Source organism: Pleurodeles waltl, chromosome 7, assembly GCF_031143425.1.
Source record: "Pleurodeles waltl isolate 20211129_DDA chromosome 7, aPleWal1.hap1.20221129, whole genome shotgun sequence".
Classification (NCBI taxonomy): Eukaryota; Metazoa; Chordata; class Amphibia; order Caudata; family Salamandridae; genus Pleurodeles; species Pleurodeles waltl.
Window position 1 is genome coordinate 908,278,777 of NC_090446.1, and position 17,163 is coordinate 908,295,939.

The window sequence follows — 17,163 nt, forward strand, 5'->3', positions numbered from 1 at the left end:
AGCATAAGGGTTAACGCCTACAGCTGTATTGTGCATCTGACTACCCTGCAATTTTTCGCTTTTTCCACGTTAAGTGCCCATTGTTTGATATCATCGGGTGGTCTCTGATCATAGATACCATCAAGCCGCCAGTCAGGGTTACAGACACATTTGTTTGTGATCCTCCTTTCATCCACAATAGGTGGTCTAGAGGACGACGCCTGGTCGGTACCAGATAATAGTATGTTCAAAACTTTTTGCTGTAATGTTACAGGCGAGGTATACCACAATTTGGTGACTTGGCAAACCAGGGCCCTTACTTTCTGCCAAGATCATGTGATGAGCGAGGGGTAATAGAGTGCAGCTTCTGTTCAAGGGGTTCAGGACTCGAGTAAATGAGTACACAGACGCCTTATGAATATAGTCTATATTATTTCTACGCTTTCTGTTACACTTGTTCCTCTACTTCTGGGGAAGCTTGCCTCCACCTATAGTGCCATGACACTTTCCTGTACTGTTAGATGGGTTGCTTTGTACCACATGTTGGCGCTACTCCTCCATTGACAGCTGGCTCTCTAGTCAAATTCCTAAACCTTTCACATTTTCTTTTGAATTGGTATGTGGATTAAACAACGTAGGGTTCACCACTTTGGCATCTATGCTTTGGAGTCTTTGTCTAGTTTCCGCCAGAATCTCTGTTGTATTTTTAAAAAATCTTGTTATTATTATTCAAAATACAGGTGTCACACTGTTATATACAATGGAGTATCGAGGGTACATACTTAACAATCCAGAACACTTAGCTTAATGCCAATATTTTTATGCTATCCAACCCTTTATGGCGCTTAAGGCCACTTCACTGCAGAGAAAAACTCTTCCCCACCCTTAAGTTCCATTCTCAGGACTCCAATGATGGTCCCACCGTGTTCCCCCACCTCCCGCAGCCACCCAGTATCCCCACACTTTCTCCCATTTCTTGGGGCATTCCCTTCCTTTCTATATAGCTTTCTTGGCTCTCCGGCACCATTCTAGGTGGAGCTGCCAGTCTATTAGCCGAGCTGTGTTGTATTTTCATTAATTTGGTGAGTTGTTGCTCATCCTGAGTTGTAATTCTTTAAAACATTGGGCAAGTGTATGAGCATTAATATTGTCCTCATCTGCTTTAATAAGGCCCTGGCTATCGCCTGTACAGAAATGCAATTCATCAACAAAGACATGGACACGATAATGCTGATGATACAAAACACATCACATCGACCATCAGATCATGGTTTTCTAAAAGGGCATTTGGCATATTCTGTGAAGCGTGATAAAAATGTGCAACCTTACCATCCTTTCTCGATGTATGCCAAATATTTTGTATGCACTTACATGTTGCAAAAAGGCCACCATAGTACTTAAATCCAGGATAATATTTTCTTTGTACACATGCTGCACAGATGACCAATGCTTTGCCTGCCCGCTGGCTCCGCATCCTGTAGCATAGATCCAATACTTTTATTTTTGTTTTTCGACCACTGATGCTTACCTTCCCAAAATGAGAGAGGTTCCTATATGTGTGGTTTCCACCCTCTTGACAGAATATTGTAAAATGTTGATTGTCTTTGTCTTTCTTCTGATTTGAAATGAGTTCAATAAGTGAAGGCAGCTAGAAGCAATCAGAAAGCTTGTTTATACTGATTATCAGGGTAATGGATGGCAACTGTACTGTCAAAATTGACCTTGAATCCCTGGAACAGGCAGTTCTCACAGTCCCAGATGTAATCGACAACTGGCATTTGGGTCACATCCTATGCTATATGTATCGAGGGTTTGATCATTTCCTGTTCCTTGGGTGAGACTCGAACAGGTATACCATATAGTCTGCTGTGCCCTCTTGGACTAGACTCTGGTAATAGAGCACACTCGTCCAGAAAACACTCTCCAAAATGGGTAAAGACAGACATGCGAAAGTCGACCCTGCAAACTCAATCATACAATACACCACACCGCATCAGCCTGCGCACAGAGCGACACAGCAATCAGGTTGCAATGAGGCTGAAGATTTCCCAAACACTGACACGGAACCTACCAGATCGGATCTATTAGCAGCTATGCAGGGCTCCTGCACCACGCTTGAACAGAAAATTGAGGCTGTCTCCATCAATGTCAACCTCCTGAGGTCAGATTTGTGGAAGGTGGCTGACAAAGTCAAAACTGCAGAGGAGAACATAGCGGAATTACAAGGGGATGTTGCAATCCTAAAACGCCAGATGGCCCAGATGACTACTGCCACGATGGACTTGGAAAGGCGGGCCGAAGATGCGGAGGGTCATTCATGGTGAAGTAACATCTGTCTCCTGGGATTCCTGGAGAGAGCGGAAGGAGCATCGATAGAACCATTCCTGGAAAATTGGGTACAAACTATTCTTAAACCAAAGGGTCTATCTGATCTATTTGTGGTGGAGAGGGCACATAGAGCTCTTGCCCCCCCTCTGCGCCCGGGGCCCCTGCCATGAGCTGTCATCGACAAGATCTTAAATTACGGTGACATAGACTGTCTCCTCTGGGCGGCCCGGGAGGGCTTGTTCCTTCGATTTGGAAATGCTAAAATCACCATTTTTCCAGACTCTACAAAACAAGTACAGCAGCAAAGGAAATCCTTCTTTAATATGAAACAGAAACTTAGGGCTCTTAATCTCAGATCCGTGCTTTTACACTCGGCAAAACTTAGTGTCGCACCAGGATAAAGCACATTTCTTTGAACAGCCAGAAGATGTCTGGGAATGGCTTGAAATCAGGAGAGACACTGCGGAGGCCACACTGGATGCCAGATGTTCTTGTACATGGGTGGCACGTCCTCGTGGCCCACCCAACCGTAATCACACCAGAGCGACTAATCCTAACACTCAGGCCCTGGGGCCACTTAAGGTCACAATTAGTGAAGATGGCACTATCCATTTATGCCCCTGCCTCCTAACAGACATAGTCCTACAGACATCAACAATAGGTAACGCCAAAGACTTTTTTAGTCTGGCACCGGAGTCTGTCCCTGACACCATGGATGCACGGACCAAGGGAACAGAGGGTCACAAAGTGATATATATATGGGGTGCGATTGAAGAGCCTTGGATGAGGCTACACGGTATGTAATTGGCTCTGATGTGTGCACATGAAGTGATTTTATAGCAAGCATGTCCTGATCTGTTAATGTGTACCATATATGGTATAGGTGGGACTGAGATCAAGAAAGAAGGACACATATGTTGTATTTACTACTCTATATATCAGAGTTTTAGTACGCTGTAACAGTGAGTAACTGTAACACTAAAGCACAAGATATTAATCAGCTAGAATGACTGACTGGAATGGGAGAGATATGGGAAGGAAACATGGCACATGACACACAACCATCACCGCGATGGGTGCGCCTATAGAGTCCTGATTTGGAATGTCCGGAGGCTGGACACATTCACCAAAGTATATTGGGTACTGTCCTTTGTCAAGTGTCATAAAATTGATATAGCATATTTACAAGAGACACATCTAGATGAGTTGGGAACCACAAAACTGTCCCAAAAATGGAGGGGACAAACATATCACTCCTCCTTCTCTACTTACACTAGAGGCACAATGATTTGGGTGGCTCCAGGTGTCCCCTTCTCCCTCACATACATGGAGGCAGATATAGGGGGTAGATATGTCCTCATACAGGGTGTCCTGGACGGCCAGAACATAATCATGAACTCAAACAATTTAGATACTTAGGGGTCCAAGTTGCGCATACCACATCATCGCAGCTGCATTTAAATGTAGGTAGAGTGTTGGAGGCTTTACAGGTATCCGTGGTCTACTGGAACACATTGCCACTTATTTAATGGGCATGTTGGCCTTAGCCAAGATGTCGCTCTTTCCCAGATGCCTATACATACTGCAAAATCCATTTAGCCCACTCCCACCCAAGATCTTAAAGGAGCTGGACTCCATCCTAATCTCGCTCCTTTGGGCCCTCCGACGCAGCAGAGTGGCTCTAACTACGCTGGTGAAACTATTTGAGGAAGGGTGTCTGGAAGTGCCACTTCTAGACCTGTATTTTTATGAAGCACACCTTCAACACGCTGCTAGTTGGTTGGAAACAGATGAAAATTGAGAGAAGTGGCAGTGACTAGGTAGAGTTGAGCTTGAACAACTGCCTGTGTTATTGATGGAGGGTGCGGGACGACTAGGCACCTCCTGTACATAATCCAGCACACAGCTCGTATCTGGCATTCCTTTGCACAGTTAGTCCTGAAATGGGCACCATTTCACAGGGACCTAGGGGTATAGATATTGAAACCAGTCAGACGGTTGATGAAAAATATGTCCTTCCATGAGTGGCAGGAGGGTGGTTGCTCGCAAGTAGGCAATTTATAGCCCTGGAGAGCTATTTATCCTGTTTGAGAAGACTCACCAAGAATTTGGACTCAGCCCTGGCCAATTCTTACAGCATGCTGGCCTAGCTGAGGTGGCCAAGGCCGCGTGGCTTACTTATCCGGCTGCTCCCACCTCCTCACAAACACTTGGGATATTACTGACTTGTGGCTCTAGCCGTCACCTAATAACACTATTGTATGGGGCCATGCTTGCGGATGCAGCTGGGTCACCTCCTTGTGCACATGCAGCAGGGAATCAAGAACTGAACACCGCATAGTATGCGGGCAGGTGAATTAATGCATACTGCTTCATGTAACTCCTGTGTCAAGTTTCATTACAATTTCCTCAATAGAACTTACCTCTCACCTAAAACCATGAAACGCTTGACTCCCTCCCGCGCAGACCACTGCCCGTGCTGTGGAGTGGGTGGTGGGGACTTTTTGCACTTGGCATGACACTGTGGCCCAGTCCAAAACTTTGGAGACAGGTGGTCTCAGACATAACGAGAACCAGACGCTAATACCTAACTCTCACCCCAATTGTTGCCTTTTAAGAAACATAAAACAGCTGAAAAAAAGCAGTACAATCTGGAATACGTTTTTACAATTGTGTTGGTGTTGGCACAACATAGGGTGGCCCTCACCTGGATGGGGCAGCGGGCACCGGATATAGTGCACCGGCACAAAGATGTTTCAGAATAGTCCCTGGTCGAAGAAATACACATGGAACTTACCCGACGTGACAACAGGATGAGTCACGATAGTCCAGGCTGGAGGGACTTATGGGATACTTTTTGGGATCCCGAATTGGGCAATGATGCAACAGGTATTGAATGAGATACCGAAGGGAGAGGGGGACACATTGATAGGGGGTCCTGGTTTAACACACAAAGGCTCAGGGTTAGACCACCTGCACAACGGAACGGTGACAAATTGCCATGTAGTATTGTATGCTCAGCAGCCCACGAACTGTGTAATGAAAAGAGATGCGTTAATAATGTGTGCTCAGACCCCTATCGTGTGCGCTATTGCTTGCTGGCTTCTTTTTGTTCTTTTTGTACTTTTCTCTGCAAATGAAAATTAAGTTTAAAAAAATACCATGAAACCTGATGCCATGTTTTTCACCTTCGGCCATCTTGTCTGGCTGTGTTAACTATAGCTACCTCATATATATTCAGCCTCTCTGTTATGCTTGGAACCTCTAAGAGAGAATTCTTTATTTTCCTAACTCGGCCTGTAGGAGTTACTGTTTTATATCTATTTTAATGTCTACTGGCTTCTTCACACGACAAAGCTCGCACTGGCGATGCAATCAGTTCTGTCACATGTGCTTCCTTAAATGTGTTGGTATGACTGTTGATTAAAAAAACTCATAAAAAACGCAGCCAACAGCATTAGATGCTCATCTGTTATGAGAGAAAATCTATAGCTCTTTTCGTAACTGTGACATATGTTTGCTTTATTTTACCTAATACGATCAGACTTCGAGTAGACAGGAAAGTTGGTTTTCTTTAACAGTGTAGTAAACCGCAGATCCTGATGCCTACCCTAATGTCAAGGGGCGCACACTTGGATTTCTGCCCAGGATTCCGGGCAGTATTTTAGTCGTCACACTCACTCACATCAGGGATCTCCGTCCCACGTCTTCTGAGATATCAACCCGCCCAATCTGCACTTGTGAAATGAGCGAAGGGGCGCGCAGCACTGATAACAGTCTCCGCCAAATAACATTGTGCGACCAAATTGTGGCTTGTGGTAAAAACCAGTTACAAGGGACGCTGTGAATGTGACAGAGGTCACATTCCAAGGGTACTAGTGACAATCATATGAACAGCTGCAGTATGGACCCTCATCCAATAAACAAGTGCGCACAGCGAAAGAATGTCGTTAGTTAAAGCCTAAAGCGTGACTATAAAAATACAACATTTAGGCGGTCATTGTGACCGCGGCGGTAGCCGACCGCCATGCGGTCACCGCCATTTGGCCGCTCCGCGGTCAAAAGACCGCGGAGGCCATTCTGGCTTTCCGGCTGGGCCGGCGGGCGTCCGCCAAAGGAGCGCCCGCCGGCCCAGCGGGAAAGGCCCTGCAACCCAGAAGCCGGCTCCGAATGGAGCCGGCGGTGTTGCAGGGGTGCGACGGGTGCAGTTGCACCCGTCGCGATTTACACTGTCTGCTAAGCAGACAGTGAAAATCATGCTGGGGGGCCCCTGCACTGCCCATGCCAGTGGCATGGGCAGTGCAGGGGCCCCCAGGGACCCCACGACACCCGTTCCCGCCATCCTGTTCCTGGTGGTAAAAACCGCCAGAAACAGGGTGGCGGGAAGGGGGTCGGAATCTCCAAGCGCCGCCATGGAGATTCAGCCCAGACAGGGGAAATCCGGCGGAAAACCGCCGGATCCCCTTTTCTGACCGCGGCTTTACCGCCGTGGTCAGAATGGGCAGGGAAGCACCACCAGCCTGTTGGCGGTGCTTCCGTGGTCATCCACCCTGGCGGTCGATGACCGCCAGGGTTGGAATGCCCCCCTTAATCTAGAATTATAGAGCGATCGGTATATAATCCCTCGAGGGAGTTCAAATGAATGTAAGATCAAGTGCTTTGGGAATTAGAGTACAGAGGACACCCGGTAGGACTCGGATAGTATTGAGGTGTTTATATTTGGGGCTCCTCATTTTTTATTTGTTATACATTAACATTTGGATTCATTCGTATTTATTTTTTCACACTCCTTAGTGGCATTCAAATGAATGCACTTTTTGTCATGTGAAAAAGAAGTTGCAAGGAGCTTGTTTCCTCCTCTGTTTCACTAATAAATGTACACTCAGACGTGGAAGCCTGTTGGAGTTTTGTGTTACAATTATCCAAATGCAACACATTTGTCTGAATACAATGAAATACAAGCAATTGTTCGCATTTACGTCTGTTTAAGCTTCATTAGGCAATATAATTCATTTCTTTTAATTACCCCTGCTGTCAATCGGCACAGCTACTGGGCTGGCTGGTCTGATTGACAGCGTGGAGGGTACTCAAAGAAGACCTAACTTAGTGATTACAAATAAAGATAGGGAAACAGACTGTTCTCCAACTGTGCTCGAGTGTCAAAAATCAGTAGACACATTCACCGAGAGCTTCACTCAAAGAGTAATCTCACGAGTTGAACAGCTGAAAAGCAAACCCTCGAGTTACTGGGTTATTGAATTAGGTTTCCCCACTGTAACCAATGTGCTTGCATCCAGAGTTTGTCCTGTGGGACTGCTGAAGTCAATCTTCAGAAAGTGGAGGCGCTGGATGGCCTCTCCTGCTAGACCCGTCTGCGGTAATCTTGCAGTGTCCAAGGCTCCATGGTATTGCTGCTCTCTCTGTTAGAGGACCGAGGGAAAAGCGTCTCTTCCAAAGGGTGGGGACACAGTCACAGTGCATAACGGTTGAATAAACAATGAGCTGGGCCCTGAAAATCCAACTCCGAAAGATCATTATAACTTAATGAAACCTAAATACTAAAAAAGAATAGAAATCCAAGCAGATTCAGCTTCAGAGTCCTTAGGGATAGGTATGAATCTTCCTGGGAAACATGGGCAGCGCAGCAGATTGGAGTTGTTGAACAGCAGTCTTCTAGGACAACATTTTTGGGTCTCGCCTGAGACACCACATGTGCAGTCACATGCAAGACATTTTGTTAGCTTACATTGGGTTTAGAGGCCGCCCGGTGCTTACCATTCGTTACCTTCATCGCCACTCTCATTTGCTTGCTTCTCTTTGCTCAGCATGTTTGCTTCATGGTCTCTTCATTTGTTTGAACCTCCAGTGGAGCGTGGCTCGAGTACTAGTATCCTTCCACTGCTCGCGTTTTGGAAGATACTATTTTATTTTTGGTGAACCACTCTGTGAGTGCATGTGTTTCACAACAGGTTTCCCTCATGTGCCTCTTCGCTCTGTTGCAACCGTATGCTTCTATATCCCTTTGTTGCTTTCTGCCTCCCGCTGTCCGTTGTTGCTTGCCCTCGCCTGTTGTCCTTGCTTTTGCTTGCCCCCTCTGTGTTTTTACTAGCTCACTCCCACTATTCATGTTCTTCCTTGCTGTCCACATTGTTGCTTGCGCTCCTACTGTCAATGTTGTTGCTTGCCCCCTTCCACTCACCTCCAACCATGCCAATCGCTTCAATCAATCAATCAATCAATCATAAGATTTATAAAGCGCACTAATCACCCGTTAGGGTCTCAAGGCGCTGGGGGAGGAGGGAAGCTACTGGTCGTAAAGCCATGTCTTTAGGTGTTTCCTGAAAGTTAGTAGGTCTTGGGTCTGGAGAAGGTGGAGTGGTAGGGAGTTGCAGGTCTTGGCGTCCAGATGGGAGAAGGATCTTCCTCCGGCGGTGGTGCGGCGGATGCGGGGAACGGAGACGAGGGCGAGGCTGGCGGAGAGAAGGTTGCAGGTGGGGGTGTGGAAGGTGAGTCTTACGTTGAGGTAGGCTGGGCCTGTGTTGTGGAGGGCCTTGTGTGCGTGGACGAGGAGTTTGACGGTGATCCTCTTTGGTATTGGTAGCCAGTGCAAGTCTTTGAGGTGGGGGTGATGTGGTAGCAGCGTGGGACGTCCAGAATGAGTCGGGCAGATGCGTTCTGGATTCTCTGCAGCTTTGTTTGGAGTTTAGTTGTTGTTCTTGCATATAGGGCGTTTCCGTAGTCCAGTCGGCTGCTGACCAGGGCGTGGGTGACTTCAGAGTAAAAAGAACAAATTGAGAGGAAGATGACAGCTTCAAAAGGACTTGTGCTTACTTATCACCTCAGTGCACAGGCATCCCGCAAACGCCAGCATTTTGCTGTAGACCCGGATACCATAATGGTTATCCAGTAGGTAAACGAACGCTGGTGCGGAAGGTGAGTAAAGAAGGGAGCTGTCCTCGGCTGTCATGCCAGGCAAGAAAGTGCTCCATTCATAGATATCTCATTAAAAGCTCCCTGTTGTTCTCTGCAGCCTGTTTTGTTTTAGGTGCACCAAGAATGAGCAGGTGCCACCTGCACACCGAGGAGGGGCGCCCTTACTTGCGCCACAGGCAGGAGCTCCGCCTAGTGCCGGAAGTCTGAAGTGCAAACGCTGGGAGGTCATGTGCTGATGTCATCTGAAGGCAAGCTTGAGGCTCAGGTCCATTTAAGGTGGCGCACCCCTGGCTTCGATCTCTTTTGTTCACTGCAGCACATCCAGGAGGGTTTGAACAGGCAGCGATCGTCATCCAGCACCGATCTACTTCATCTTTCAACTCTTTAACTGCATCAGCAAGAGAGAATCCTAGTGGCTGCAGGTACTTTGGCATGTTTGGTTGAGGATCGGGCAGTCGGGCATCAGGATGGTGCCACTCTGCGTAGCATGCATTGTGGGTTCTCATTGCATGTGCATGCATGTGAGCCATGATGAGGCTGTGAGTTTGCGCCTCACCTGGAGCAGCTGCATGCATTTGGGTTGTTGGTTGTTGCATTGCTAGCCCATAGATAGGGATTGGATTTACTTTGCCCATGGGTGCGCCATAAAATGGCTATTTATATTAGAAAACCGTTTGCACTTGTGGTAAGTAAAACTCTGAGAGGAGGTAGCGTAATGGCCAGAGTTCCCAACTTAAGAGCTGAGCAACGAGGTTCAAGTCTAAGTATAGGATCATCCTGTGATTTGGGGAAAATCACTTAATCTCCCCCTGCCTACCAAAATGAATGTGTCCTTTTGTAAAGTAACTGGTGCTGATGTAAAGGGCTACAACACCTTCGGGCCAAGATCACGCCGTATGAAAGTGTTGAAAAAAATGAAAACGAGTGGGGTCTTTGAGCAGAGTGGTTTCAGCAAGGCTCCATGCAAATATTCCAAACCGATTCATGGGAGCTCCCCTCCTTAGTCGGAGGACAGTAGGCATTACCTTTTTAATGGCACAGTTGTACTGCAGCAAGGGCAGGGCCACTACAGAACACTGCATGTACTCAAAGCACCTAATGTGGGTGGCAACTGGGATGCATGCAATCTCATGGAAGCCCCCGGTCTCCTCATTCTACTGTGTTGACTTCTCAAAGGGAAATGATTAAGCCTAGGTTGTTGGGTATTTTTTCTGCTAAGGTTGATATTAATATGCTCTGTCCTTGTTTTATTTTACTTAGTGTGCTCGTGAGCTGTAATTTTTTATTCCTGCACTACCACGCAGTATTCGGTTTCATCGCACAGGTAACAGTCTGGTTTTCTGTAAGGCTGAACGTGGGCATGGGCCACGGTCGGCCATGTAGGAAGGACACTATTCAGTAAAGAAGGGGTCGAGAATTCTCATCCATGTTGGGATGAACCCCCTCCTAATTTTCTGCGTGCTTTCAAGGGTCATGAAGAAGGAAATTGCTGGGGTGGCATCTAATGCTCTTTGAATTCCTTTCATGTAGCATTGCCTGAAAGATGCCCCCACTACCCAGGAGAAATTGTACTCCCTTAATGAGCTTTGGAAGATGGTAAAGACCCACGGCATCGACTGGGCCCTCCAGAAGCTGCCAGAAGGACCAGAGAAGGAACAGCAACTGCTAGCGCCTCTACCAAAGTGGCAGAAAAAGGTCCAGGAGTGCTGCAGAGATGCCCTTCGGGAAACCCCAGAGTAGTAACGCCAGGGCGCAACGGCAACCCATCGCCTCTGGCCAGGGTAAGTCTGTAGGGAAACCCCTACCCCCAGCCTTGAAAGCGGCACCCCCATTGGTCCCATGCTCAGCACAAGCGTGGGGGCAGTGGGTCAGAGTAATGCAGTAATGTTCCCACAGCATAGAGCGATGGATCACCTCAAGCAGGTTCGGCTCCTGCTCGGTACAACCATTTTGGGAGGGGGGCTACTCAGCAGATCTCACCTCCAGCCCTAAGCACAGCTGTGGCTCCCCCTTTGGTTTCTACAAAACAGGTTAGGGGGCAGTGATGGCACAGGCTACTAACCAGGCAAATCCTGTGGGAGGGCAAGGCAGCGTTGCAGCACAGATTTGGGCCCACCCTGCGGCATCACTCTCCCCCTCGGTAACTATTCCAGTGTAGTCCCAACTTTCGTTCAGTCCCCTACTTTTTGGTTCTACATTGCCTACCTTGGCCCCACCCTTGGCAATTGCATGGCACATGCCAGCGGATACAAAAGAAAAGCTCTGTAAGGGAGAATACGTTGATGTGTTTGACTTAATTAATGCAGACGTGGTCCTAAGGAACACCGGGACAAGAAAGCAGGGCGAGCACAAGCCAAATAAGGTCTGGGTGGAGTGGTCCCTCAAGAATTGGGTGACTGGGTTTCCTATTCACCCAGCAATCTTGTCTTAGAAGTACCCGGCTGGCTCCACAATTGTTTGCATACATGTCACTAATTCATATTGCAGCTTTGGAATTTCAAGGTTCCGTCTGGCTTCAGTACCATATTAAGTTCAGGCAGATGAAAGCGGTCAGGCCAGAGATGGCATGGGACCAACGGGAAATCAACATATGGCATTCAGAGTTCAACATGTTTTATGTTATGTTATGTTACTTCTATTTGTAGAGTGCTCGTACACCAAACGGCTTCTTGGCACTAAGGTAACTAAAGTAACACGGCTCCAAAGATCTATTGATAAGCTTGCTTGAACAGCCAGATCTTCAACAGCTTCCTGAATCTTGCATAGTTAGAATTGGTCCTAATGTCTAAAGGCAGGGAGTTTCGGATGCGGAGAGCCATGGCTGCAAAGCGAGCTCCACCTGTCCGTTTCCTATTAAATTGGCAGATAACTAAATAATGTAGTAAGTAGACCGGAAGGGTCTTCTCGGAGAATAGTTATGGATTTGGGATTTTACAAAAGCTGGGCTCTTTGTATTCAAGGATTTAAAGATAATGCCCTCTGAACATGACCCCTTCATTAGCAAAACCCGCGTAGTCCTTTCAGTCTGACAAAAGACCTGGGGATACAAAAACTGGCCTGCTGGCAACATAACACAAAATAATGCAACAGGGAGGCCGCTTGCAGGTTCAAACACATATGCTCGTTTTGTGGGACCCAGGGTCACCCAGAGAGCAAATGCTTTAAGAAGCACAGAATATCAAAGGAGCAACATCCTCCAAAACGTCCTTATCCCCAATCAGCCTAGCAAGCTCTCCCCCCCCATCCGTCTGCATGTCCTCACTCAGCTCTTCAGCAATTATAAAAACAGACCGGGCGCTCAAGAATCAGTTGTCGGTGCTGCGACAACCCAACATTGATAGAGAAACAAATCATGAAGCGGTGCTGTTTCAGTCTCCCCCATCCAGGGCCTTGGTCTGCTCCCCACTTGGCCTGGTCCCTAAGAAAGAGCCAGGAAAATTCAGCCTGTTTTACAATCTATCCTTTTTACCGGGGTCTTTGGTTTGTCGCAGTCTGGCCCAAGTGGTCTATGCACTGTGTGGTACACTACTTTTGATGAAGCAATCCTCAAATTTTAATGGCCAAGTCCGACATAGAGGCCACCTTCCGTCTTCTCCCAGTATACCTGGAGGACACCCACTTGCTTGGTTTTACTTTTGGGGGCAATACTTGGCTGATCTATGCATGCCCATGGGGTACTCCATTGCTTGCTCCTGGTTTGAGACCTTCAATAGGTTTTTAGAATAAGCAGTGAAGGATATGGTGGCCTCAGACCAATTGTGCATTATTTGGATGACTTTTTGTTTATGGGCCTTGGCTCTCCAGCATGTGGGAAGGTCCTGCTGGGATTCCAGCAGTTGATGCAGACCTTGGGGGTAGCGTTAGCAGAAGATAAGATGGAGGGCCCCACGACTTGTATTACTTTCCGGTGCACTGAGATACATTTGGTAGCCGGGGTGTGTAGGCTCCCTCTGAATTAGGTCTCTGCATTCAAGGCATCCACTGAATCCCGCCTTTTAGTCAGGAAGGTCACGATGCATCAGTTGCAGGTGTTGGTAGGGCAGCTAAACTTCACCCTGAGGGTAATACCCATGGGGAGGGTCTTTTCTAAAAACATTGCCAGGGCTATGGTAGGTCTCCATGCCAAACACCACCACACCCGACTTGCCACCGAGGTTAGGGAGAATCTATTCATTTGAAAGGGGTTCTGGACAATTTTAACGGCACACTCTTGTGGCAACAGCCAACGCAATCCAATACAGAGTTAGCCTTATACACAAGACGCAGCAGGCAGTGTGGGGTTTGGGCGATTTTTGGCTCAAGTGGTGCATGCAGCGTTGGCCAGAGGAATGGATATCCTTCCTGGAGTAATTCCCCTTCATAGTGGCCTTGTGGGTATGGGGTGCTGCTTTAGCCAACAGCAGGATTGTGTTTGGTTCGTACATCATGTCAGCAGTTATGGCTTGCTTAAGGACCTAATTCACAGCTGCCTCACACATATTGTGTATTTTTCAGCAAAGTACGTCCCAGGAGTAAAAAATGTAGTGGCTAATGTGTTGTCTCGTTCTAAGTTGGCAGAATTCAGAGCACTGTGGCCGCAAGCGGACAAGGTAATGTTGGACTTCCGCAAGGAATTGGGAAAGCTTGGTGTCCCGTTGCCCCGACTTAATTGCCGCTTCCCTGGCTCCCATGACAAAATGTATGTATTAATCTGCCTGGTAGGTGTACGATTCATCCTTCAGCTCGCCCGATGTGGTCGAGTGATTTACCCCAGAGGGTGTGTTGCATTTCCTGTTTAGGCAAAGGGATAGTGGTAAGCTGCTGCCCTTAGTTCAGAGACAGTTGTCAGCAACCATCTTCTTTTCTGATTTAAGGGAAACTATGGACCCAACCAAGGATCCCAGGGTATGGAGGGTTATCAAGGAGTAGGAGCACATGACCCCTGCCATGGAGGGTGGCAAGAGACCCATTGATGTAGCTATGCTTTCACACACTGTCGGGGTGTTACATCAAATCTGCCTATCACCCTATGAGGTTAGGTTGTTCAGTCTTGCCTACTTGCTTGCCTTCTTCGGGGTGTTTAGGATTTCCAAGCTAGTAGCCTCTTCTAAGTGTGGTCAGGGCACTGGGATTGACGTGTCTGATGTCCTCGTGTCAGGGGGCTTCCTTTGCGTAAAGGTCTGGAGGTCAAAACCGGACAAGTGAGAGAAGGGGACGTGGGTGAACCTCAGCTCTGCTCCAAGGGGCCCTTATTGCCGGTGACCCTTGCCCAGGAGTACCTGCAGGTGTGGGGCATGTTCCAAGCTACTTGTAGATGTGGACGGAGCCCCGCTTACCCGATTCCAGTTTACACTTAAATACAAACGTGCCTTGGTCCTTCTGGGCAAGGAGACTTCGCAGTTCAGTTCTACTAATTCTTTCAGCATTAGAGCAGCTACCACTGTGGCCACACTGGGTTTATCAGAGGACGTCATCAAAAGGGTGGGCAGATGGAGGTCTGCTTGTCTTGAGTGCTACATGTTGCCTCACTTGGCCTTGACAGGGTGGGGGGGATGCTCACTAGTCCTCACTAACCTCTTTTCTTTCTCTCTCCACAGACAGCGGGCATGAGATGGTGCATGTGTGCAGGTGTGGGCATTACTTTATTGGCAGAGCGGCTCAACATTTCCATGACTCCGGACTCGAGGGGGCACAAATGGAGAAAGGTTTCAAGCATCACTGGGTGGGTTTTGGGGGTGCTTAGGTTGAAGGACCTATTTGATCAGCTTTTACTGACCTTTGAGAAAGGCGAAGTGCCCACCCTGGATATTATTGTCTCCCATGCGGTAGGTAATGACATGGTCCCGCTGGGTAGATGTGGAGTAAGGGAGGCTTTATTTTCCACCCTTTCAAGAGTTGGGAATTGTGTGCCATCGACGGCCATCTTGTGGTCCGAAGTGATTCTGCAGTCAGTGTGGCCCGGGGGAGTGCCCGTCTGGGCTATGAATGAATCTGAAAAAAATTAACCATTCTGTCCAGAAGATTATGGCGGGTTCCTCGATGGGCACGGTACGGCAGAATTTACTCCAGTTAACCAGGGTAGAGTTATCCCACAACGATTGTGTTCACTTGTCCCTCAGAGGTCAGGAGCTGCTTATCAAGACCATTTTAGGGGCTACTGCTGATCTCGCTCAGTTCCTTTGGGGGGACAGCAAGATTACCAGGAAACTCCTCGCCCTGTGACAGGACCCATGGCAGCAAAATAGTGGTTTACACCAAGAATTCGGATGCCGCCCTGGACTGACAACTAGGTGGGGTGTTTTTCGTGTGGGCACTGGGCTGGTAGGAGGTGGGACTGACCTGCCGGTGGTCCCGGACTCTCTTGTCCTCCCTGCGATGCCCGGTTTTGGATCTTTGGGGTTGTGCCTGTGTTCAGGTACTCCAGTGGAGCTGATGTGCTATGTGCCCTGGAATTGGTAGTACACATCCCAGATGGAGGGGTGTAGGAAAGTTAGCACCAGTGTTTGCTAGCCAAATGCCTTCTACTGATTGTGCTTGGATGCTCTGGGTGGAACCCAGGGGATGGTGCAAATTGGGGGCTTTTGGCACAATGCACACAGCAGGCTTCACGACAATGACTACTTTGTTGACTGCTTGAAAATGTAAATATGTCTCTGCGCCTAACGTAACCTTCTTCCTTCTGGAATTGTATTATCTCCTAAATGAATGTCTTAAAAAAGATTTCTTGTCTTTGTGGTGAAATTCGGAACAAGTCTAATGAAGTCTAATGTGTTGATGTGAATAAAGGGCTACACATCGGTGAACCACAAACTTGTTCTCATTATTTGGATTTTCAGTGGGGGGAACCTTCTTGTTAGTTAATGGGCGAGTTGCACATTGTGTGCACACTGTGTTGTTGTTTCTGCCCTTGGAATGTGAAAACTTTCATTTTATATCATTCTAGAGGGTTTAGCAGTCCTTCATTCATCAGTATGAGATAAAAAACTGAGAGCTCAATGGGGAGAAAATAAATACAGTGTTGTCCAGTCCTTGCTTCAGAGTTCTTCGTCATTTGTCTGGACTTCTAACTCCTAAAATTATATGCAGGAAGAAGTAATGCTTGGCCAAGAGAAAACAGGAGTAAGCAGCTGTTACAAAATGGCAAATGTCAGAAGAAATACACGGGTACATTTGTTTGCACCGGACTTTTTTTGTCTGAATGCATTCTCCAGTGCAAAATAACTTAATGAATGTGTGTTGCTTTTGCAACATGTTTGGCTGCCATAAAAGTGTGGATGGTGTTGCACTCCACAACAAACGCAGCAACAACCAATGGGATGGAAGCAAATGAGAAAAGAAATGGGTGACTCTACCACAGAGACATGCAGCCTTTTCAAAGTGGTGGTTGCCTTATGTTGACACCTTTATGAGCACGGTTTTGATGAAAGGAATATAAAAATCAATTGCACTATCACTCTACCCAAGCGCCATGGTACAAGTAGCGGCAGTGTGAGCTTCCCTCTCACATACATAACAGGTACAATGCACAAAACGTGTGCTTCTCTTCTGTTCATGCATAAAAGGTGCAGTTGCGGAAGAGGCAGTGCAAGGATAACTCACACCTTAACTAGTAAATCGTACGCAGCAGCAATGCAAGCATTCCTCGCCAGTCTAACAGGTGTAACCCATGCAACCGTGGTACAGACTCAACTCAGAGACTGAACTATCAGTGCAAGCAGCAGTAGTGTGTATCCTTCACATACAGCATCAATGCAAGCTTCTAGCACCCAGAAGACGGGTAGCTACAGGACTACCTTCCTTCCGACACAGAACAGCTACGCACAAGCAGCAGCAGTGCAAGCTTCCCTCTCACACATGCATAACTAGAACAATGAAGAAAGCAGCCGCTCAAGCACCCAGAACAAGCAAAGATGTATAACAGTCAGCAGATATACAAACATTCAC

The 17,163-nt window shown here is 47.5% G+C and overlaps 1 long non-coding RNA gene across 1 annotated transcript; it reads left to right on the top strand.

Annotated features, from left to right (window-relative positions):
- The first annotated feature begins 9,248 nt into the window (after nt 1–9,248).
- Nucleotides 9,249–16,023, top strand: LOC138245706 (uncharacterized). Its single transcript, XR_011194160.1, has 3 exons — nt 9,249–9,662; nt 10,771–11,021; nt 14,817–16,023. It is a non-coding gene; the product is annotated as an uncharacterized lncRNA (long non-coding RNA).
- Nucleotides 16,024–17,163: the final 1,140 nt, after the last annotated feature.